At 38.5% G+C, this 24,064-nt stretch overlaps 1 long non-coding RNA gene across 1 annotated transcript; it reads left to right on the top strand.

The window, feature by feature from the left end:
* The first annotated feature begins 2,314 nt into the window (after positions 1–2,314).
* Positions 2,315–3,507, top strand: LOC123712098. The gene is made up of 3 exons (XR_006754047.1): positions 2,315–2,688; positions 2,872–2,978; positions 3,236–3,507. It is a non-coding gene; the product is annotated as an uncharacterized LOC123712098 (long non-coding RNA).
* The last annotated feature ends 20,557 nt before the right edge of the window (positions 3,508–24,064 follow it).

Below are 24,064 nucleotides of genomic sequence, written 5' to 3'. Positions count from 1 at the left end.
AGTTGATTGACGTTTGCGTAACTACTTTACTGATATTATTCAAGAAAAGTTTGTCTAATGTAGTAACTTCTACGAACCATACACACAAAATAAACATGTTTGTAAGTAGTAACAAAAAATAAAACATACTTTTTTATATATTAGAACAAACGCCACATTAAAACAACGATTTTATAGTATATATAATTGCATAAATGAAGCATTTAAAAGAGTTTACCATGGCTACTAAGTGAATTAGTTTTTTTTGTAAGATTTATAAAAGTAAAAACGGTATAAACCCTACTACATTCAAATGAAGATTCCAATTATTTCAAATACAAATAAATACTAAAGTAGAAAACGTAGACACCTTGGATTTACTATGTCATTGTGTCATGCAAGCAGTACTGTATGTAATAATTCTTTTTATAGATTTAATGTATTTCTAACGATGTTTAGAGAGATGGACTTATGCATTTTCTCTCCATATAAATATTAACTGTGTTAATCCACGCTCATCCGTTCGCGTAATCCTCTTAATCAGACCAAAGTTTTCAATTCGGATATTATTATTTTTGTTTTAGTGCTTCTCCATTACTGGAGGTTCGCCATCAGTCTCTTGAAGCGTATGTCCTAAGCAACTCTTTCGCAGTCACAATACCAGTCTCTCTAACGTTACGAAGCCATGATTTCTTGCTTCTACCAACATTCTTCTCGTGCTATACGTGATATGTAATATTATATACAGATTTTACCCATTAACATACTTATAAGTTAAATGTTGGAAATATAATAGATTTAGGAATAAATAGAATGAGTTATGGTCACGAAAAATCCATGTTTTACAAAATACAATTCATTCCATTAATGTCGTAACTACCAGCTGTGACGGAAGGTAAGTCAACATCAATGTAACGCATTTGCGGCGTAAAATCTGTCGCGAAATCCAAAAGCCGTTACTGATTATTGAATAGAAATACAAGTCTAAATCAAAGGACATGTGTTTGTAATACTGACACCCGTTCAGCGTATCAAATCGCCGAAGAAAGCCCGTGTAAATCCCTAAGAAATAACCGAAAAACCGAAATTTTTCTGCGATTCGTTACAGAGCCGCGATTTCACGGTACCTTATTACTGCATCCTGCGATTTTGAAGGTACGACACTTTATGTATGAGCTCGGGTCGGAACGAATCGTTTAGAATTCAACCGATTTATCATTCTTAAACGTTGGCCGCGTTTTATTATACCTTATAAATGGACATCTACCTTTGTACAATGTCACGTCCCTAATACTGTTTCTTGACACGTAGAGTCGATATTTTTTGTTTGTAATATTCGGACCATAGTAGTGCGCAGCTATTTTTAATGCTGAAGAATGGGTGGCCAGAAATGATTAATAGATAGGTAAAATTTAAGATTTCACACGTAGCAATACTCTTAATGTGAAGTTAGTCTTAAACAAGTAATTAATTATAAATAAAACATAAAACCTACTTTCAATACTACCTACCCGTTGGTTGACAACTTTCACGATAAAGGTAATTTTTTTTATCAAGATACCTATAATATATAGAAACGTATCCATAAACCAATTTTGATGATACTTGAACTAAAATTCCCTAAGTTGGATATACCTAGTTTAAGACAAAATCATAACGATACGTTATGATTGCTAGAAAGTTGTGAACAAACATACAGTTACTAAATCAATTGGCACAAGTAAATTGTAACCTCCTACTTGTAAATTGTATCCTACAGCATTTTCTTACTCCTAAATATAGCATTATTATAAAATACGATTCAATTCCAACAATATCTCATAATATAGGTCAGAATAGTCTTATGAAGTAAGAAAATTACAACAAAAACAGGGATATTTGATTCAATTTCTAATGTCAGCAACTATCATGGTATGTACACTTAATACGGACTCAGTTTCCGCAATGAGACACCCATTTCGTCCTTTGTGTGGTAAGTGCTGAACAATTAGGCCAGCCTAGCTCCTTCCAGATGCTCAGAAGTTTCCTAGTTACTTCGTAGGTCTTTTGGAACTCTATTCATTGGGAAGACACAGCCACGGACTGTCTCTAGGAGAGAAAAAAAAAACAAAGAGATGTTTACTAACTCCCAAAATTAATATGCTATCTCAATCTAATTTTAGCAATATTAGATCGATAATTTAATCCATTTTTAAAGAAATTTCCAATCTCAGGATTCAACCAATTGTTCAGAGGACATTTCATAGATTAAAGATTGCCCTCTGTTTAAAAATTGTTTACACATGCCAATAACCCTTCTGTCAATTTTGAAATTTGCTTTTATTGGCCAAATTAATCGCGCATTGCTATCGGTGAATCAGAATACTCAGATTCTGTTCAAAATTTATGGCGAATATATTATGACAACAAAATCAGCAACCTCCGATACGCAGTCCGCAGATGACACAACGTTCTTTGCCTACTCGGAACAGATAATGGCGGTACTGCTTACCAAAGTGCAATAAGCAATTGAAATGGCCTTTCTATTAATAGGGTAAAGACAAAACATATGTTAGTGGATCAGACTAGACTCCTGACACGATCTTGAAAACTGGCGGACTTTGAATTTGTAGACAAATTTGTTAATTTGGGATCACTCATAAGTAACCAGATAGAAGCAGGAAGGAGTGTTGGTGATATATAATCTGCAATTGCTAACCTATATGATGAGTATGTTTTATACACCAACAGAGTACAGAAAAATTCTATGTAATTGCTCGATTTCCTAGAGTTGTAGCTGCTGTTTATTGGACTTATATATAAATTAAATCACCTTGTAACTAATATATATATTTCCTTAAACATTGTACATTATAGTATTAAGTTGTAATAAACCAATATTATTTTGTTTAGGTCAAGTCATTGGTGAAGAATATTGTAAGTCAAAAGGATATTTCCTGTGGCCTGATGGCCAGGTTCCTCTCATGATATTACAATTCTTGATAACTCAGTTCTATGAGGTAATTCAAATTGATTACACTTATAAGAAGGCAGAATTGTAAAAAAAAACTAAATTAACAGGTATATTTGGTTATAGCTCAGTAATACAGGTCAACTGAGAAATCAATGTATGCTTGGTGATAGTAACTTACCCAAATAGACCATATTTATTAAAACCATTGTGAAGCCCCATTTCTCTAGCTGGTCAACTATATAATGAAGCACACATTAAGTCTAGGAATGCTATAGTGAGCTTAATATAAAGTGTAATTTTCAGAACATTTGGAGTATGGAAACTTTGCTTCCCGATTGTGCCACTAACATTGCGCTTGTCACTGCCTAAAGTGCAGGCTATTATTATTCCAGCTATGCTGCCCAATATGTATAATAGGAATTATAATTTGGTAGATATACTGGCAGAAGTGGTAGTTCCAACATTTTCCTTAAATTAAACTCAGCTAAACTTTAATCATTTGTCTCTCTATAAATTATACTATTATTTTTTATACCAATGTAAAGGAATGACTAAAATATATAAGATGTTTCTAAACCTACAAAATTGTAAACTATATTATGCTATTGAATAATATAATATGTAAACAATTACTTATAACTTTTAATTTTTCTTTGTATAAAAGTAGTTTTTCATTAGTAAAACGAAGATCTTTATTTCTTTAATTTAAATTAATGAACTTAGAGTCTTATAATTTTTGTTTAGTTTTGTAAAATTCTGCTATTGCAATATCAATATTTAATTCCTTCTTACCTTAAACAAATAAAATAAAATAATTATTATTGTGACAAAGTGGGAGCCTTTCAATCAAAAATCATTAAAGTACCAATACAGCTACATATGATGTGCAAAATTTAAGTTTCTACAATAAATTCAACAAGTTGAAAATATATTTATTGTAATAAATAATGTAGACTGACTGACTTAGCGGTTTATGTTTAAAAGATAAAGAAATAAATTAACTGTTCGGGGTGTTGAAAATAAAATAATATATTTTTGTTTAGAGTGACTATATCATTCTGGTCAATCACATGAAGCAAAAACTTGAACTCAGACCTTTAACCTAATATAACCTTACTATGACAAAATACTCAAAGGCGTCATTCTAAAGACATTTAAGTATTATAGGCACATAACTAATAAAAATAGAAAAACACAACAATTGCCTACGATTTCTACATCAATTACGACCGAGATGTAGTTGTATAATTTATGAAACAAAATTATGATATGTGATACTATACTCGAATAGCTATAACCCTACGACACTTAATTATGTTTACAAAATAGCTCGCACAGAGCTTCATAACGCCATAGGTTGTTACTTATCACAAATGGAAAACGTACCGTTCCTAACCTAAACTTACCACAAAAAAATAATTACCATATTTATTAATTTAAAAGAGAACTTTAACCTTTTTATTATTAGTTACAAATAAAAATGTTTGTTACTATATATACATAGTCTTACATATTTAGATTTCGTTCAAAAACTACAAGAAGCAAAAAAAATAATATGCGCAATATTTTGAACAAACATAGCAAAACAAAACGGTCAATAGGGAAGGATCACGCAATCTTTGCTTACAATCCTTCGTCGAAAAAACAATCGGATAGCAGATTTGTTATAATGGTAAGCTGATCGATCATTAGATATGAATCAATCGAAGATAATTTATAATCTTAGATTTAGGATGCATTATTAATTTTGGGCGAAAGGACTATCTGTGCTGTAATTATCCTCATCATTATTTTGACATTACATCTGTTGAGGCTTAGAAGTCACTTTGTCACCAGTAGGTTTACTGCGCCATTCTAAATAGTCGCTTTTTGCGACCAACGGTTAATTTTCGCGATATTTCTTAAAGAGAAGTATCGCATCTTTGTATTTGTAAACAGCAAAATAGGCATTTAATAATCTGTTACTTTGCTAATATATACCGCTTCCGCTCTGGCGACAATTATCGCTTATTTTATACAATTTCTTCAAAATTTCAAATTTCAAATTCTTCAATTCAATTTCTTTTGTGTCAAATTGTTTAAAATTTCTACCAAAACATTGGCAAATATATTTTGTCTATACACTTGTCGTCACAGTGCCTGAACTATAGTAAGTACTAAACGTTAACTTCCTTATTGCTTCTTTTTTTAATGGAATCTCGCTGTTGGCATTAAGGGCCTTATTGTCTCTTTATGTAGGGCGGGTTCTAAAAGGTAGAATCCTGCTCACTATTTAAACTAGACCCGGAGAATCTCGTTCAGTTCAACAATGAATAAGTTTATTTGTGATTTGAGATGTGGTTATTTATTAGGCTATTTTATTGACTTTCGTTTCTTTATGAGTTGTATTGCATTTATAATAATTAATAGAATGACGATTTAACTGATGTTTCTTTAATAATTTAGACAAATCCAAAAATTAAAATTAGTCCAAACGTTCGTACTATCAATATATATCTTGATAGTATAGTATAGGCTATTCATATGAAACTTCTATTCTTTATGGAAGTTTTTGTGTGTTATTGAATTAAAGAATGTAGTATTGTTAAAATAAGTATTTATTACAGAGATCAAACGAAAGTATTCATCTTATTCATATCAGTCTACAAAAATGGTTTTCACTAAACTTACAAAGTAATTGTACTTCTTGTTAACAGTGCAATCTTAAAAATAACTATATTCTAAAAGGCACATTGAATATAACATTAAAACTACAGACTTATAAGCTAAAGTAATAAAAGAAACTTAAAGTAACATTGGCACGTTCGGCCTATTTAAATTAGTAATACACGTAAAAGAACAAAATCAGCATACAAGTAAAATTAAACACAAGGAAATTAATTAATTTACAAATATTTTACATCTAACTTACAGCTAGTTAAAGCTTTCATACTTGTCCAATTACATATTAATGTTCAAATATATTTACATCTACTAATTTGTAATGGGATAAAAGTTATCTTACGCTAAATAATTTGCAATAAAATCTCTTCTTATACTAATTAAAGCTTCGAGTTAAATATCACAGATTTATCCTAAAACTAATGGAAGACATTGGATTATAAAATTAGATGTTCGAAAGGAAGAATCAAACGTGCTCGATAATTACAGTGCAGTATTAAAGCTGTCTACCAAATGATGTGACAATTTACTGTTACATAACCAACAACTAATTTACCTTAAACGAAAAACAATAACATCATCTGATTGATCATCATTGATTGAAACACTAAGCTAAGATCACAAAGTCAAATCACGTAAAATGTTTGATGATGTTATTGTTCGCTTACTCTAATGGAAGACAGATTTGTGCTGACCTAGCACACTTAATCTAAACTGGAAGACACGATTTTGTTTTCACTGTTTAACGATAAAATTAGCCGCAATTAAAAGCAAAGTTTACATACGAAACAGTTGGGCTTGGTCGCGGCGTAACATATTTCTCTCACTTCATTCGCCATGTTATCACCTATCTCTACGTCAGAGATGAGTTCAAAACGGCTCGAGTTGAGGATGTTTTCATTTTCAGCGTTATCATCGTCTTCCGTGACCGGTTTCACCGGATCAGTGGGATAGAAATACTTTGAGAACGGCACTAAAACAGGTTCTTCGGGATAAGCAGTCTTATGCGATGGCAGGTCAGTGCGTGGCGGCGTGTTGGTGATCAGCTCACCCAACTTCGACCAGCACTTGTTAAGATTCACTCGCGTAGACCTAGTCACCGATCGTGGTAACCTTGGTTTTGAGTTCTAGAACAAGAGATAACTTTGTTAAATTAACTGCTCGAAAATACCCAACACTAACAAATTCATATATTCAAACATAAATGAAACAATGAAAATTAAAAAGAAGCAAAAAGATAATTTAAAATCTTACCTTTCTTAAGAGCTTTTTCCAAGGTGAACGAGGTGACTCAGCCTCCTTCTGCGGGGACTCTGATTCTTTCTTGAGACACATATTAACTTAGAACGATACTAAAACGAACTACGTCTACGTATTTACAATCTGCGTGATAGCAGGAGCTATATGCACTACTCAAAGCGTGAGCAGGGAATGATCAAATCAGGAAGGGCGTCGGTTTTATATAGGAGCCTGATATGCGCCCCGCGCGTGCGTCCCGGTACGCCCGGCGCGCGCTCAGCACGCGAGCAATAGCGCGCGCCTAAAGAGTCTTTAGTAGTAAGGACTGGTTTTTACACTTCTACGAATAGGCTTTGACGTGCCGCGACTTAGAATACTTGGGCATGATTACTCACTAGAGTGATTGTATATGTTTGTTTTTGTTTTTTATGTAATAATACAAGTTGGACATTTTGATTTATGAACATAGCAAGATTTTCTTAAAATTGTTCAGTATAATTTTACTTACTAAATTTACTTATATCGTAATATGTACCTTCGTAAAGCGAGAATTACTTAACTATTTAGATCAAAATTGATAAACCACATTACGACCATTAATAATTCAAACCGACAGGTCCCGTAAGGTTTCTTTTAATCACATTATTATTCATCGTGTTATTACCTGCACACTTCCCCTGTGCATGGGTTGCATAATTTTGCATCAACATTCCGCTTGGAGGATGCCTTTGAATCACTTTATTTTAATACTAATAGATGACCGCAGCTTTCCCTGCTTTTATAAACATAAAATTTAACTAGTATAAGGTATAAATTAAAAGAATTTGTCTTACAGTTACGGCTAGTTAGAAAATTAAGCTGTGTAGGTACTTTCTGGCAAAGGATTATGATACAAAAGAAGTAGCACCAAGCTATCCTTATGTATATGTTTATGTAGCCCCAGCGAGTTTTATGATTAAAAAAAAAGGTTTGTTAAAAGTGATGCAAAATTACTGTCTTATTGTATGTGTTGTAATTACCTTGAGTTCGGATTCTGTTCAAAAATAGAGATTAATTCTATTATATTACTTTGTTTTATACATCACATCCGAGGCTAGGACTAACGACTATGCATCAGCAGCTGGCTAGCCTAGGTTCCTGTAGATTGATCATAGCGCTCGCTTCCTGCGATTAAATCGAAAGGCTCGCAAATCACATACAAAGTACTGATAAATCATTTCCTCTGATTTACTAAGGATACACAGTGAGTTATGTGCATACTGCTATCGGGTATATGGAATGGAATAAATTAGAGAAATTAGACGTTCCAGTTGGTTTGGAGTGTAATTAATCTAATCATATTTTTTTAAAATATTATTACCTCTTTGTTTATATAAGTTCACATTACATGCTATAAGCCAACTATTATAAAAAACCTGACAAGTATGGTGATAGTTGAAAATATATGAATATATGAAAATAGCGGATAGGACCGATGCCTTTTTAAAATTGATATTTGATAACAAACATTCAACTTTATTGGATAGTGTTTGATACCTCCTTGTTCAGAAACTAGAATTGTCTCTTTTCATCACAGCGAAAGCATAATTTGACAGAAAGAGATAAATTCAGTTAAAACATTACAATTAGACTGATATAATTATTATGAACAAAGTTGGTATAAGTTTGAACATTTTTATATATTTGTAGGTACTAGGTGCTTATAACTGTGATTAAACCAGTGGCGCTTCACCTTTTAGCTTTGGGCTTTAGATTTCTGTATCTTTTTCTTAACAAAATTGTCAAGAATGAATATTCTAATTGGCAAGTGATTAACCTGTGCCTGACACACGCAGTCGACTTTCCGAACCGAAGGTATGCCGGTTTGCTCTCGGGATTTTCCTTCATTGTGCTCAACCGGGGTCCGAATCTACGACCTCGGGGTTGGGAGTCGCAAGCTGAATCCAAGGCCAACACTGCGGTAACTAGATTAAATAGTATATAATCTTGTTAGACTTTTTTCTTGTTGGAGAAAAGTCCATTATTCTACTAAAAGTAAACGTACCTTTTTAATTTGACAATTTAAAAATATACTGTGTGGTAAATAAAAGTGATTTTTATATGTTTTTATATTAGTAGGTAATTATTATTACCGACAACTCTTAAATATTAATTAATACCGTAAATGTATCTCCATTATAAGATATTTAATACAATATTTCGTAATATTTAACACTTCAATAGTCAATTTTTTAAATGATACCGACATGGAAAGCGGTTGTAACCAGTTGTAACCGATCGCTCAGAGCTGAAGAATTTTACACATAATACTTTCATTAAAAAAAACGTTGGACCACAAACCGACCACGTGCAGGGTCGAAAAAAGAAAAAAATCCTTTACCTTTTTGTCACGTACTGGATAGGGTTACAGAAATGGAACTTTGTATTCCGAACGTATCTTTGGTAAGCCAGAGACTATAGAAGCACAGACTAAAGAGCCACAGATTATACATCTGTAGTGTCACTGTGTGCGTAAAGAGGTTCTATTGTTAGCGATGGGCGATGTGCTGTCAAATAATTGAATAAATGAATAGTGATTGAATTTTTAATTTATTGAGGATACAGATTGACCTTTTGGAATTTTGAATAGGTACTATGTTTGGTAATATGTAGAATAAAATCTAATGTACATCTTATATTAGGTCTGAGTTTTAAAACATAGTACCAACATAAAATTGCAGCCTTGTATTCTAGAACGTCACTAAAAAATAAATGTACATGTTTTTTTTTATATCTGAACTTTGACATTTTACAATGCTCAGATTTTTATAAAACGGGCCGTAGTATGCAAAAACAATGTAGCAAAAAAAAAAATAAAAAAAAAATTGATACATCCGTTAAGAAATCATTCAGGTAGGTATTTATAGAGTAGCATATTCCATAAAAAATATCTGTACACCCCACAAACAATTAGATAATAACGATAACACTCCCCAGCCTTTTATCTATTACACATCAATGTTTCGTGTTATTAATAACAAGAGGGGCTCAACAAAACAATCACGTGTAGTGTGTACGCAGGCCACGCGTCGAACAATGCATTCCTTTACTATATGCGGGCAGAGGAATGTCCCACAGATTATATTGTTGACAATCGTTACACGAATAGCGTGTAAAGCAAATAAGGGATTTATAATAACGTTTAGAAATGTTTTAACCAAACCAAACTACTTTAAACAAAGGTTAAAAATAATTTATGTGATTTTCAAGAACTTATTAAAACTAATAATAACTTATTAAACCTAATTATTACCTGCCTAGGTAATGATTAAAATTAACGATGATGAAATATTAACGGTATAAAGTAGTTATAAAAGTATTAACAAACTTAATTAAACTTTCTGAAATGTAAGAATAATGTTATTCCTGCATAAGGCAGAAATGTATTAATGTAAGTAAATTGCAATAATATAAATAAAAAGAGGCCACATACAAGTGTTACAGTAATAAAGCGAGCCTCGTTGAAAACTTATGATAATGTCTTCTAAGCGTCTCGGCCACTGGAAGCTGCTAAAATGATAAATGCATCCTTTTCGTAACGATGTTCTGGTATTTGCCTTATGGCACACATTTTATTTAAGATACTATCAGGTTGAAAAATTATTACGTTCGTAATTAGAATATCCTTTGCAAAAGCATCATTAATGTATTTATTTTATGTTATGTATAATGAAAACATAAATCAATGTAAGTAACCCTTCTTGCGCTTAGATAAGTGAAGTAGTGCGGACACGCACACAGGCGCAGCAGCGTACGCACGCGTTACACACGAGCGAGGCACGGGCACACAAACGCTACGCGTCTCTCCTTCGCGTGGCAGTCGTGTGTGTAGCATCCCCGTTAAGGAGGGCAGGTGTGGTATACTGAATGACGCGCCCGTGGGAACTCGCCTCAACCCTCAGTTCCCATGATCGTCGCCACCTGCCACCTGCCGTACTACGCATAATTCGCGTTCGTAAATGAACGGTAGTGACCACGTGTGCCCACTTTTTTCATCCCGCTGGAGACGCGGAAGACCGGTGGAGCCCAATTAATATTATCTTAATGATAGCCGAGACTCGATCGGGCTACATTGATGGACATTTCTTGAAGTTAATCGATTACCTGACATATCGATAAGTGAACACGCGAAAGCTATTACGAAGATCACCAAGATACTGCAACGTATTATTAGGCTTGCGTGATGTATTTTGTAGGATATCAGTCTCAATTTATTTAATAATATGCCAAATATTTAAACATCATTTGAAGTCACTTTTGCAACGAGTAATCAATTCTTTTTTGGAGTGCTTATTATCATTCCGTCATATCGTAAATGATTAAAGTTTCTTTAAACAGTTAGAATATCAATACATGAGTTATATAATAATATTTACGACAATTATTCATAGTATAAGTTTGAAAAAGTAATGGTGATTAAGAAAACACTTTTAAACGGATTGAAGCTATATATTATTATTATAAACTTATAATTATTTACATCATTTTAAATTTAAAATTTTCCGACGTTTCGCGTGCTTTACAGCGTGCGTGCGTGCGCGTCACGTTGACATACATACATAATACATAGCTTCAATCCGTTTAAAAAGTGTTTTCTTAATGTGTAAAAACGATGTCAACAAAAGACAAGTAATGGTGATAATAAAGTATAAAACAAATCTTGAAAATATTAAATATATACCATGTTTATTCCATGGGGTCACAATTGACAATCGGTAATCAAGTGCATGATGCACACAATTCCTGACAACTCGGGAGGGTGACCTTTACCTGTGCCATGACCTTTACCCAACCTGTCTCATTACCTGACCCGTGACCTGTTCCTGTTTCCGGTCCCTAGTTCCGTAATATATAAATTGTAACAGTTTGTCCCGCTTTGTGATTCCGTACGGTATGACCGTTGAGCCGGTATAAATTTTGATGTAATTAGTCAACACGAGTTTAAAAAGGCTGAGGGGGATATAGAAATTCATTAAGCATTTAAATTATTTATTTACACTTCGTATACAATACTACAATGTATTTAAACAAAATAAAATACATAACAATTATAACATATTAACATTTATAGATTATCATCGAATATAATTCTAATTATTCCATATCATTATTTTGTTTGATTTGGACTGTTTTAGACAATGAATCCAAAAATATTATTATTATAAGCCATTTGATGAGTCGAAATGCTAGAAGCCATAATTCTAATAGTGAATTGGTAGAATTCTGTGCTAATAATGGTATATAAGTGGTTTAAGATTGGTAATGCACAGCGGCATGCAGTGTTGGCCTTGTGGTTTCAGCGTGCGACTCTCAACTCTGAGGTCGTATGTTCACTCCCTCTCAGTGGACTAAAAGATACTATGTAAGCATCTAACACTCGCTTGTATGGTGAAGAAAACTAGTGTAGTAACCGTCATGTGTCAAATACAAAAACGTGTCAGATAGAAAGCTCTGAAAGATCACCAACTTATTTATTAACACTTCGTTACACTACAATATAAAAAATTGAACATAATTCAATGAAAAGGAGAGCAACTGACGGCCTTATCGCTTTCGAGTGATCTCTGCCAGGCAAACCACTGTGAGTAAAGAAAAAAATGTATTAAATTACATAAGATAGGCAAGTAGTGCAAAAATACATGTTATACACAGTTATTGAGACACATAAATCACGATAATTTAAGATAAGTCTCACTTCAGTTAGTAGTTAGTAAGAAAGTTATGGATACGATGTGGACAGGTAATGTTTGTACAGAAGAAATTTAAAGGAAGATATCTATGAAATAAAAATGATCTTAGAAACGGATGCAGTCTGAGGCCAAGACCCATATAGGGTTGTATCATCCCTTATTATCACCCCACGATTCAGCAACCAGTAATAGGCCTTCAGCGACAATTTATTTAGTAAAGTTGAAGTAACTATTAAGACCCAAATACTACTCCGGTCGTCTAGTTATCATTGTTGCTGTATATGATCATGACTCGCTTCACGATGCTGCCGGGTGAACGTCAGCAATGGAGCGGCACTGTAAGAATATGTACTATTTCAAAGACCAACACTAAAATTTAATGACCACTTAAATTATCCATAATTTTGTATTCTTACTCATTACTTAGAAAAATCATGCTCTATTATTTGCCAAACGGCTCTTAATTATTGAAAATTACAGAGTCATACTTAAATAATTCATCGTAATAGATGTATAGTGTCTCATTACTAGCATAAATTGCAGCTTAAATATTAAACCTACAATTGTTTTCATTTTCTGTTGTGCGAAACCACGATGATATGTAATGACGAACAGAATTCATTATGGACATGCGACGAAGTGATGTGCGCTTTTTAGTCAAAAAGAACTTGCTAGTTGACGAAAGATCAGGATTGTTTTTTATTAATTTACGAATATAAATGTATTATTTATTGAGTAATTACTTACTGTTAGTTAGTTATGTTTCTTCCAACACTAATATACGGTATTTACAATATTCTTAACATACATAGTAATAATAATAATAAAAATGAATAAATAACAAAATATAAGCCAAGTGCCTCTTGCAGTGTATCTATTCCGTTACTTATTTGTTGAGCGAGGCAAGTACCAGCTCTGGAGTCAATGGGTACTAGTAGGTAGGTAGGTAGGTAGTCTAGCAGGCGCCATCTTAAATATTTAATGTAATTATTTTCAATTATATATTAAAAATAAAATTAAATTTATATTAGATACACAACTTAATCTTTGCTTTTCGTCAATCATTGTCAGTCCTTACATTAACTAGTCCGGTGCTTGTGGCTTTGAAGTGGCGATCACAAATACAATTATCATTTCTGTTTTCTACGTTTTTGTTTATTCTAAAACCTTACTTTCTATCCGTCTATAGATAATCTAACTTACTTACTAACCGTAAAAACCGTGCATTATAATATAGATAAGTCTTTTTTGCATCAATATGGCCTTAGGCGTTTTTCATGGCTGAACTTATTCTTTCATCTTTATCCCGGAAAACTGAAATTTCATTTATTTAATTTTAAAGATATATACATAGGATAGACAGACCTAAGATCTGCTCCTGTTAGTATGTTAAATTCGGGGTAACCATAAAAAATATTCTATAAAGATATTGGAACACTTACTCCAGTCGTATGCACTAGCAATCGTTCTTTATTTTTTATTTAATACTAGTTGAGTGCAGTACAAAACCTGAGATTACATTGAACACCTGACAAATAATAAGTAGGTCGGTTTTTCATGTTTCTATCTTAATTTAAAAATCGTGATTTTCTTTTTTGTACATACATCTGCTTATTTTGTATTGTATAAATAGTAAATGTCATATATGGAGCGCAAGCTTTCAATAACAACTATTGTACACATGGTGCTTACTTAACAGTCGTAAAAGTTCATCTTTTTAAACGAATTGTGTCATTTGCAGAAATAAGCTTTGAAATAAACTATGTGAGTATGTGAAACGGTAATACGTAAAAAAGATCATACTTCCACCAACTAAACGATAAAAAACAAGTGCGTGACCATTTACGGAAGCGACACTTAGTTGGTACTGAAAAATTTAACAAACCGTTTTTATTGCTTATAAAAAATAGGAAGGTAATGAGGCTTTATGCTCGATGAGGCGTCAGTAAATATTAAACAATTCAGTCTTGTCGACTTTCAAATTGTGCTGGCGTTTGGGTTAAAAATGTTTTGTTTGTTCTATTTATTTATTTCGTAATCCTACTACTACCATAACATACCATTATAAACAACAAAAACATATAGCCAAAGATGGAATACATAATATAAACAAAAAAGTTTAAACATTGATTAATTTCGTAGGTAATATTCTAATGCTATTCTAATGCTAATTCGGCTGTGCTGTGTGATGGAGTAAAAGTGAGGTTGTGTATGTTTTTGGCTCACCTGATGTTAAGTGATACCGGCACCCATGGAACTTCGAGTTGGAAACTCGCACTGCGCGCTGCCGGCCTTTTAAGATTTGGTTCTTGAAGGACCCTAAGTCGAATTGGTTTCTTTGGTTGGAAATACTTCAGTGCGCAGTTGGTTGCACGTAGTGGTGCGCGGCAAAAATTTCCTTAAGAAACGCTTAGTTGTGCAATAACGGACGTCAAGGTAATACGGATGGTATTTTGTATTCTGCATTGACGTCCGATGATGAAACTTGTCCGAACAACTCCTCTGAACATCTCCATAGTAAATGCGATAGAAGATGCAGAGATTTTTTTTTAAGAAGGAATTTAGCTGTTGGCCTTAAGGGCCTTTACAGCTCAGCTCGGGCTGTTTTGGCGAGCGTAGCTCGGCTAGAATGGCGTTTTATCCCGCGGCTAGCGCAAGGGCGTCTCCTGTGAGACTCGAACCTCGGCTTGGGCCGTCGCGGGGCGGTCAATCGCCTGAAGGGCAGGACGAAAGCTTACTGGAGTGAGCGAAGTGCGAAGTTTACTTTAGGTCCTCGCCTTCCCCGGTGAAGGCGGTTTTTTACCCTAATCTGTGATTGGCTATTTTTATTATTTTTGGCCGCGCGGGCGGCTTTTAATTTATCGTTTGCTACGGTAATTGGATCATCCGGATCCGTTAGTATGTGTCGGGGCCTCCTACGAGCCTTTTTTGTCGGGAAGGGGTAATAGTTGATGCTATTACGCACCAGCGGATTGGGATGGTGTTTAGCCTTGTCAAAGTGGCGTGTGGACGCCAATTTCATCCATTGGGCTATGGTAGGGAGCTCCAGGTTCGTGGTGGAGCTCGACGTTTCTCACAAAGAAGGGCGCACCAGGTTCTGGGCGACCGAAGCACCTGTAGCCGGTGAATATAGGAGGGGGCACAATGCGCAAAGACTACGCTAGCGTACATACGCTGCATGCACGGTCGGATGCAGGCCTTGTACAGGGTCACCTTGTGTCTGAGAGACATATGACTCCTTTTATTTAGGAGGAAATGGAGGCGAGAGAGGACAAAATAGGCCTTCTTGCGAACGGCGGCTATGTGCTTACGGAAAGACATGCCGCTATCGAGCGTGACTCCTAGATATTTAACGGACTTTTGCCATGGGATGGCTTGCCCGTATAGGGTTACCTCTGTCTTGAGATGAAATTTATACCTAGCGTTAGCACCGGGGTTGCCCCTGGCAAAGAGAACTGCACGCTTTTCTCGGGATTTATTTGGAAGCCCCATTTCCGAAACCATTCGCCTAACGACGTGGTAGCGGTCTGGAGTCTGTCCACGATGACACCTCTATCTTTGTGGGTGGTATAGAGAGCGGTGTCATCGGCATAGAGGGCTAGCTCCACAATGGGAGCCCTGGGGATGTCGCCGGTATACAGCGTGAACAGAAGGGGCGAGAGGACCGAGCCCTGCGGGACTCCGGCCATGATGGGGCGAGGAGACGATAACGTTCCTTCTACGCGATAGCGCATTGAGCGGTCGGACAAGAAGTAGTGTACGATACGCACGAGTCTTAGTGGCACATTATGGTGGTAGAGCTTGTAAACCAAGCCGTTGTGCCAGACCTTGTCGAAAGCTTTCGCTATGTCGAAGAAGAGCACACCCGTGGCTCTTGGTTTCAGGGAGCTATTCATCCCGGAGAGGATGTGCTCCGTGATTCGATGGACTTGATGAACGCACGAGTGGGCCGGCCTGAAGCCAAACTGCTCATCGGGAATGAGCCCCTTATCTAGGGCAAAGTCTAGGAGGCGCTTTTTAGGTACCTTCTCGTAAAGCTTGCTAAGCGTATTGAGAAGGCTGATAGGGCTGTAACTGGTGGGGTTGTTACGGGGTTTGCCTGGTTTGTGAATACCAACGACAATGGCCTCTTTCCACTGCGCCGGGAAGGTGCAGTTTTCAAGGAGGCATTTGAAAATGGACACTAGTAGGCATATCAGATGGGGCGGGAGGCACCGGAGGACCTTGTTCGAGATGGCGTCGAGACCTGGAGATTTACGAGGCAGTGAACTCTTTATTAGAGTTTTGACCTCGGCGATCGACGTAGGAGGGAGCGGCTCGGGAGGGAGGGGCAGTGCTACGATGCGTTCGACCTCGCGGTTCACGTGTTCGACGTGCGCCGGGTTGCTATGATCGAGATACGGGGTGCACTGCTCCACTAGGTTGACGGCTAAGCACTCGGCTTTTTCGTCGTCGTCGAATGCGTCAGGCAGATTTGGACGCTTGAGAGGGGGCATGGACGCCACCGTGTCGGTTTTAAGGGAACGCGCGAGAGACCAATAGGCCGTGTGCGAAGGTGACAATTCGCTGGTAAGACGGTCCCAGCGTTCGTTTCTAATTTCCCGCATGTGCTCTTTGACTCGGCGCTGCGAGGCGCGGAGTGCTCTGCGGTTTTCGTCGGTCGGTGCTCTGGCGAAGGCGCGAGTCGCCGCGTTCTTCTCGGTCAACAGACGCCTCGCGTCCGGGGGAAGCTCCCAGCGTTGAGTGAACTCATCTGGGACCTTCCGGGACGACTCGGCGACCTTGGTCTGAATGTGATTAGTGACCGAGGAGATCGCGCCTACGCGTGTGCGGACGAGACTAAATTGTCGGGGACATTTGGGAGGGCAGAGGTGTCGGCGGGCTTGAGGGCCTCGTCTAACTTCTGCCAGTCGACAATGGACTTGAACCTCTTCTCTCGAGTGTTAGGAGGGCCGAATTCAAAGTGAACCGGGAAGTGATCCGAGTCTAACTCGTGTAACGTCTCTACGCTTCGCGGCTGTAGTGCCACGTTACGTAAAACCGCTACGTCTATGACGTCCGTTGAGAGAAGGCCGTTGCCTGTTATGCCACGGCGAGTCGGTTGTATGAGGGCAATGACGTTGAAATTAAGCACGTCTATAAGCCTATTGAGGGCTTACCCATTAGGGTTCTGTTTTGAGCTATTCCAGTCCCCGTGTTTGCTATTGAGATCCCCGACTAATAAGACCGAGGGGCCCATCGCAAACAGGGTTCTGAGATCGCTCTCTAGTATGTCCTTGGCGGGAGGGAGGTACACCGACGCGATAATAATCGGCTGATGACCGGTCATGGCTACGCGCAACACAGAGCACTCTATGTTGGTAAGGGAGGGCGGGTCTAACGGCGAGCAGTAAAGCGCACGTCTATAATAAATGAGCGTACCGCCTTTCGCCGTAGGTCGGTCGTTTCGCACTACGTTGTAATTCGCGAATCTGGGAGCGCGAACGCTGGGCTTGAGGAAAGATTCCTGTACTAGGAAAATATCTATTTGGTGGCGGACGAGGAAGTCTCGAACCAAATCTGCCTGCGGCTTGAAACCGTTAGCATTGAAAGTCACTACGGACAGTGATCGAGCCTTGATCCTAGATGTGGTCGTAGCTATTGCGGTGTGGTGGAGTCTGCAAATTGTCGCACGGACTTAAGGAGCAGGACGTGCTCGATTACCAGCTGTTTCTTGTCTTCCGCGTTATTGGCGGATTTGAAAGCCTCGGAGAAGGCGACAAGAGCGTCTATATCTAACGCGTCTACAATGCTAAACGCAAGATTTAAGGCGTCGCGGACGTTTTCTGATTCCGCGGCGGCCTCCGCAGTGTGGCTGAGGACTTTAGCTGGAGGGCTCACCTTAAGTGTGGGCCTCTCCGTTATGACGGGGGTCGGCGCCGGCGCCTGGGAAGGCGTCACGGGTGCCGATTTTGTTGGCAGAGGCGGGAAGGCCTCTGACGTGAGCTGGGGAGGGCCCTCCGTAACGGGGGGCTTGGTCCAGGCACTATTCTTAGGAGGTAGGGCCGGCGCGTACGTGGGCTTTGCTCCCGCGTCACGACGGACCGCATCGCGCCCCGCCGTGCGCCCAGACGCCGGCTTATGCGCCTTGGGGCACGAGGGCACCCGCGATAATTCGCTGGGTGGCCCTGTTGCCCGCAAAGCACGCACGCCGGCGGCTCAGCGCACGGAAGCGTTCTTTTGCAGTCCACCGTGCCGTGGTCGCCTAGGCACTTTACGCACCGTCCCCTAGCGAAACAGTTACGGGCCGCATGCCCGTAGAGTTAACAGCGGTGACACTGTCGTGTGAAGGAATGTTTGAGGGGGGTTTCAACTCTCAGCCCCGAGAGCTTGCAACACTTTCGTAGGCTAAAAATCTTTTTCCCACTCGGGGTAGGATCAAGAACGGCGAGCACCATATCGTACTCTTCCTTTGTCGTTCTTTTGAGCATACGGAAAACATCCCTTACGGGGTATCCCTGCTCAATGAGGTCCGATTGGACAATCCCGGAGTCTATCTCCTTGGGAATGCCCTTAATAACTACCCTTAGAACGCGCTCCTCCGGTAGGGGGAAGGTGTGGCCACCGATACCTTCAGAGCGAAGATATGAAGTTAAAAATCGATGGTCATCAGATGAAAAGACCTGAACCCAAAGGTTATCCCTCAACGTTCGGGCCTTGTAGGTTATCGACATAGTGTCGAGAATTTTTGATAGGGCCGGGCCGGCCAGGCGCCCTTGTCCCTAACGTATACGGGCGGAGGGGTTTTGATGCGGTCCGCGGGGGCGGGGGGCGCAGGTTTTCCCGATAAAAGGGAACTAAGATCCCTCTTCGGAGGGTTCGTGGCTTGGGTGGGCCTTTTAGCGGGAGGACCGCCGTTGGCCGAACGCTTTTTCTTCTTCCGGCCGACGGTTTGAAAGCCGTCGCTCTCGGAAGATGAGTTTATTGCGGCTTCGTCGGCCGCTACCGCCGGGGTGGATTGGGTCGACATGGCCGAAGAGGGGCGTGAATTTTGACCCGTCTCCTCATCGCTGGCGCTTCCCACTTCAGGGAGTGGTGAGCGCGAGCGCGAGCGAGAGCGGGTATCGGGTCGCGATGCCTTCACGGAGGCATTTTTCTTCGCCTTACTCGGCGATGGCGACGGCGAACGCGGTGAATCCGCGGTTACGGACTCGTTAAAAGCCCGCAATGCGTCGGGGAAGCGCTCTTGGAGAAAGAGCAGAATTTTTCTTATGTCAGGGGGTGGATTCCCGGACGCCATTCTGAAGGCGGTAAGCCAACAAGTTGACGACGGGTGTGTGTACCTAGTTTGCCTAAGTGTGGTGAGTACCTAAGCTAGTGATTTTGCCCTACAATGTGGTGTGTCTCCGCTGGTGATAGCGGAGGTGTGGCTTGTCACCGACCAAACCAGCCCGTAGGAGATTGGGTATAAGAGCCCCTACGGATGTGACAGGACCCGTCCAACAGTGGACCTGTGTTTAGCCGGTTGCTAGAGAGTAGTTGGAGTACCTACTCCCCAGTACGTGCCTACTAGGAGGCCCGGCCGTGCACAGGACTTGAAGGAAGCGGAGGGGCTGTTACGCGCCTTGAAAAAGGCACGGTGTATGCACCCCGGACAAAAACCTTCCCCCACAAGGCGTTAACCGACAGATAACCGTTTGGCACCGTTAGGTGGATATCTGAGGGCCGCAGATAAACCCGCGTTCATAGATTACAGCCTTCAACCCGATGTCCAAACACCGAAGACGCGAAGCGACCAATGAGAGGGCGGCAGGCAGCAAGGCAGCAGTCGGACAGCGCGTACGCACTGTACAGCGGCAAGCGGCGATGATTCACACGCGAGCGAGCGAGAGAGCACTAGAGCACTGATGACTCACACGGAGAGAGCACTGGAGCAGACGTCCGCACGGGTCGGCGGTCGGAAGCGAAGTGGAGATGCAGAGAGATCCAATATCTCTACGCAACGCCAAGGGAACAAGCCACTCGGAAAGTAACTGGTCGTCGACGATTCGAATCACTCTTCGTTGAACACGGTCAAGCGGAAGGACCTTTTACTGAGGAGATCCCGCCCAAAGGTGAGAACAGTACTCCATGTGGGGCCGATTTGCGCTTTATAGAATTGCAAGTGATGGCCCGGGGTGAAGTACCGTCTCGCCTTGCTAAGCATGCTGATTTGTCGGGGATAGAACACAGCGATGTAGGACTCCAGCATTCACAGGTTTAAGGTCGGAGCATGCTCCGTCAATGACGACCTTAATGCTCCATTCAATCTCCAAAGCTAGAAAGCTGGAAATCCAGTTACATAATTTTTCGGGGAGCCCATATGCTGGAAGCTTTGAGAGCAGTGCTCTGTCCCCGATCCCGATCGAAGGCTTTCGCTATGTCCAAACTTACCGCCAGCGCCTCCCTTGGACTTAATTACCCCACCCACCTATGCGTAAGGTATTCAAGGAGTTCACTAGCTGAGCGACCACGACGAAAGCCATACTGAGAATTGCTAATCAGCTGGTGGCCCTCTAGATACCTCAAAAGCTGGTATGCTTATGATACCATTTCTTAATTCTTAAAACATGTCAAGATTTAAATATCTAGTATGTCCGCGCTGCGCCATACAAAACTGAGTTTTATTGCATAGTTGGTGTTGATGTGATGACGTTTTCCTTTGCATGATGCATACATCAATTGTGAATATAATGTTCCATTCATTAGTAGTATTTAGTAATTGCCTAGTCTATTAATATTATATAGAGATTATGAGATCGATTTTAATCGTTTCGTTATCCGGGAAGTATAATGCAGTCTATATATTATAAGAAATAAATAATATTTGTAAATGATCCATGAAAAGAGCGTACTAGTTAAATAATTCTTAAAAGGCCGACAACGCACTCGACACACTTCTGGCATTCAGAGTGTCTATCACTTAACATCAGATGAGCCTCTTCCTCCCGTTTGCTCCCTGTTCAACAAAAATATATATATCTTGTATTCTTATTTAGATATATTATATTAGTGTAATCAAGTAACAAGTGCTTGTAACTTGTTGCATTAAGCACCGACTTAATTGGAACCGCTGAATCAACAGTATTTCGGTTACAATACAATAACAATTGTTCTATGCCTCAAAATCAGTTCAAATATGTAAATTCCTATAGTCTTGTAATATTTAAATTTGAATAAAAATGTCTTAATGACCCATTAATATAACACGTGGGCCTGCGTGGGTTTCATTGACTTTCGGTAATATTATTAACATAATATTTTTTATCGTCGGCCCAATCTGTTGTTAGACAAAAGTTGGAACTGAATGAAACTTGTTTTAGTCGATTTAATCAAATAAATTACTTAAGTAAAACGGGTCACAGCGCATCTGATCAATTTGAATGATTTGCTTAGTTAAATTAAATTTAAGCGAGTTAGAATTTTTCATTCTTATTTTTAGTTACTCAGGTACAGGTGTTCTAACAAGTGTATCTTTCTCTCAAACGCCGTAAAATATAAAGGTAATTCATAACTGCCCTTCGAATTAGTATTCTAAGTACAATATAATGACAAAAAATATCTTGAAACGGCCTTATCATGTTCACTGTGTCCAGTCAGGCGTAAGACCGTAAACTCTCTTCTGCTGACCTGTGAAGCTACGCGATGTAAAAATAGCGATAACTATATAAAAGCCGCGATACTTGATTAACAATTTAACCAAATGTAATATTTTTAATCGTTGTTGTCTTCATCCAATCGTAAGGTAAAAAATTGTCTCAATGTCGTGTTGCTTTTGTTGATCGGCTTACAGAAGTTACATTAATAACTTAGTTAAATTAATAACTGCATAATTAATGTACTAAATAGCTAATACAGCGAGCATCACAAAAATAAAATAGATAAAGTTTAGTTTATCATATTTAATCTAAATGAGCTATCAAAACTTGAATACGCTTACACATTTGTATAGTAGTCAAAGTCAAAATCATTTATTGATTTTACATTTACTGCCACTTCTCTAATCAAGGGCGTAGAAGGGAAGAGAAGTACTGTCAATAAACTCTCCGCCACTGTTAATCAGTTAGTTTTTTGTTATACCTACAGAATGTTTGTAAGGAGCTGCAACCATTACACCATGTTCCACATGACTTCTTAAGTAATTAATAGTTAATAATAATAAATAAGTTAAAAACATAGATTTGTCCTCTATAAGCAGAAGGCGCGGTGCAATCCACGTGGGAATAACTCGCAAATACGCAAATAACTAACATCACCGCTTACACGAATTCAAGTAAGGACATAATTCAGACGAATTACGTATTAAAGGCAAAATATACGCGCGTCAATTAACTTGATGTAACCAAGAACGGCATAAGCGTCGCAAAAGGTCATTCGTCGATCTTCACAACGTTTCATTTAAACGCACCAATTAAGGGTTAATAAATTCAAATAAAATAAAACTCGACACGTCTCCCTCAATAGCGTCGCAAAAAAATATACCACACCAAAAAGCAGTATCATTAAGCACACAAAATATGTTTTCCAATACAGACGCTTCGAGACGGTTATAATATTATTATTGTATACTGAGTGTTTACTCAGTAAGAAGTGCTTCGTATCGCTAACACCTGCCGCAGATTCCCACGGCTGCATTCGGTTATCTTCGGTCGAGGTCGGCAAAGATCGGCTGCGCGCGCGCGCCTTTTCTTGAATACAAATTGCGCGGCAAAATGTAATAGGAAAATAGTGGTATAGGCGTTAAGTCACGCATTGAATGACCCTTGCTATTCAAAGGGAGTCGTGCTTCGGAATATTAATTATAATAATATTAACATCGCTTTTATTTATTGAATCGTGTATAGATTTTGTATTGGTGGCATTATGGCTTTGACTATATCTTATTAATGTGACATTTTGAATATATTACATTAAATATCTATTTATTGACACAATATCATTGAAATAACATCTTTAATTAAACTTAAATTAAAGTTTGGTCGACTTAGTATGTACTTAAACCCGCGTTTTGTTTGTATTTAAATATTTTTGCATGAAATACTGCCGCTTGCCGCTGACAAAAACATAAAATTATTATACTATTGACGCGAAGGTATAAAAGGGAAATCTTCCAGAACAAAAACACAAGTACCGTGAAACGGTACATAAAAGGAAAACAGAAATAATAACAGGAAAATTAAAACAGTTAACAGTAAGGCTGTCAAGGCCTACTACACGATAAAAAACACAAACATACTATTTATAAAGATCCGTTATACAAAAATAAACGATACGCTTGCAAATAGTAAAACTAAAAGACATAATTGGCTCGAACAAGACAGGCCGGTTAAGAAGCTAGAAAAATTGTACCGTTGGATAGCGGTGTATCAAATTGTACAATTTGATAAACTGAGTAATAAATGCACCTTTTTATATGTAAACTTGTATGTGTTTGCGGATATATTTATTTCGTGACCAGCTGTCATTTTTCAGTCTTTAAATAGAG

Source organism: Pieris brassicae, chromosome 1, assembly GCF_905147105.1.
Source record: "Pieris brassicae chromosome 1, ilPieBrab1.1, whole genome shotgun sequence".
NCBI classification, from domain to species: domain Eukaryota; kingdom Metazoa; phylum Arthropoda; class Insecta; order Lepidoptera; family Pieridae; genus Pieris; species Pieris brassicae.
Note: the sequence above shows the minus strand (reverse complement) of the source record. Positions and strands in the feature narration are given on the sequence as shown.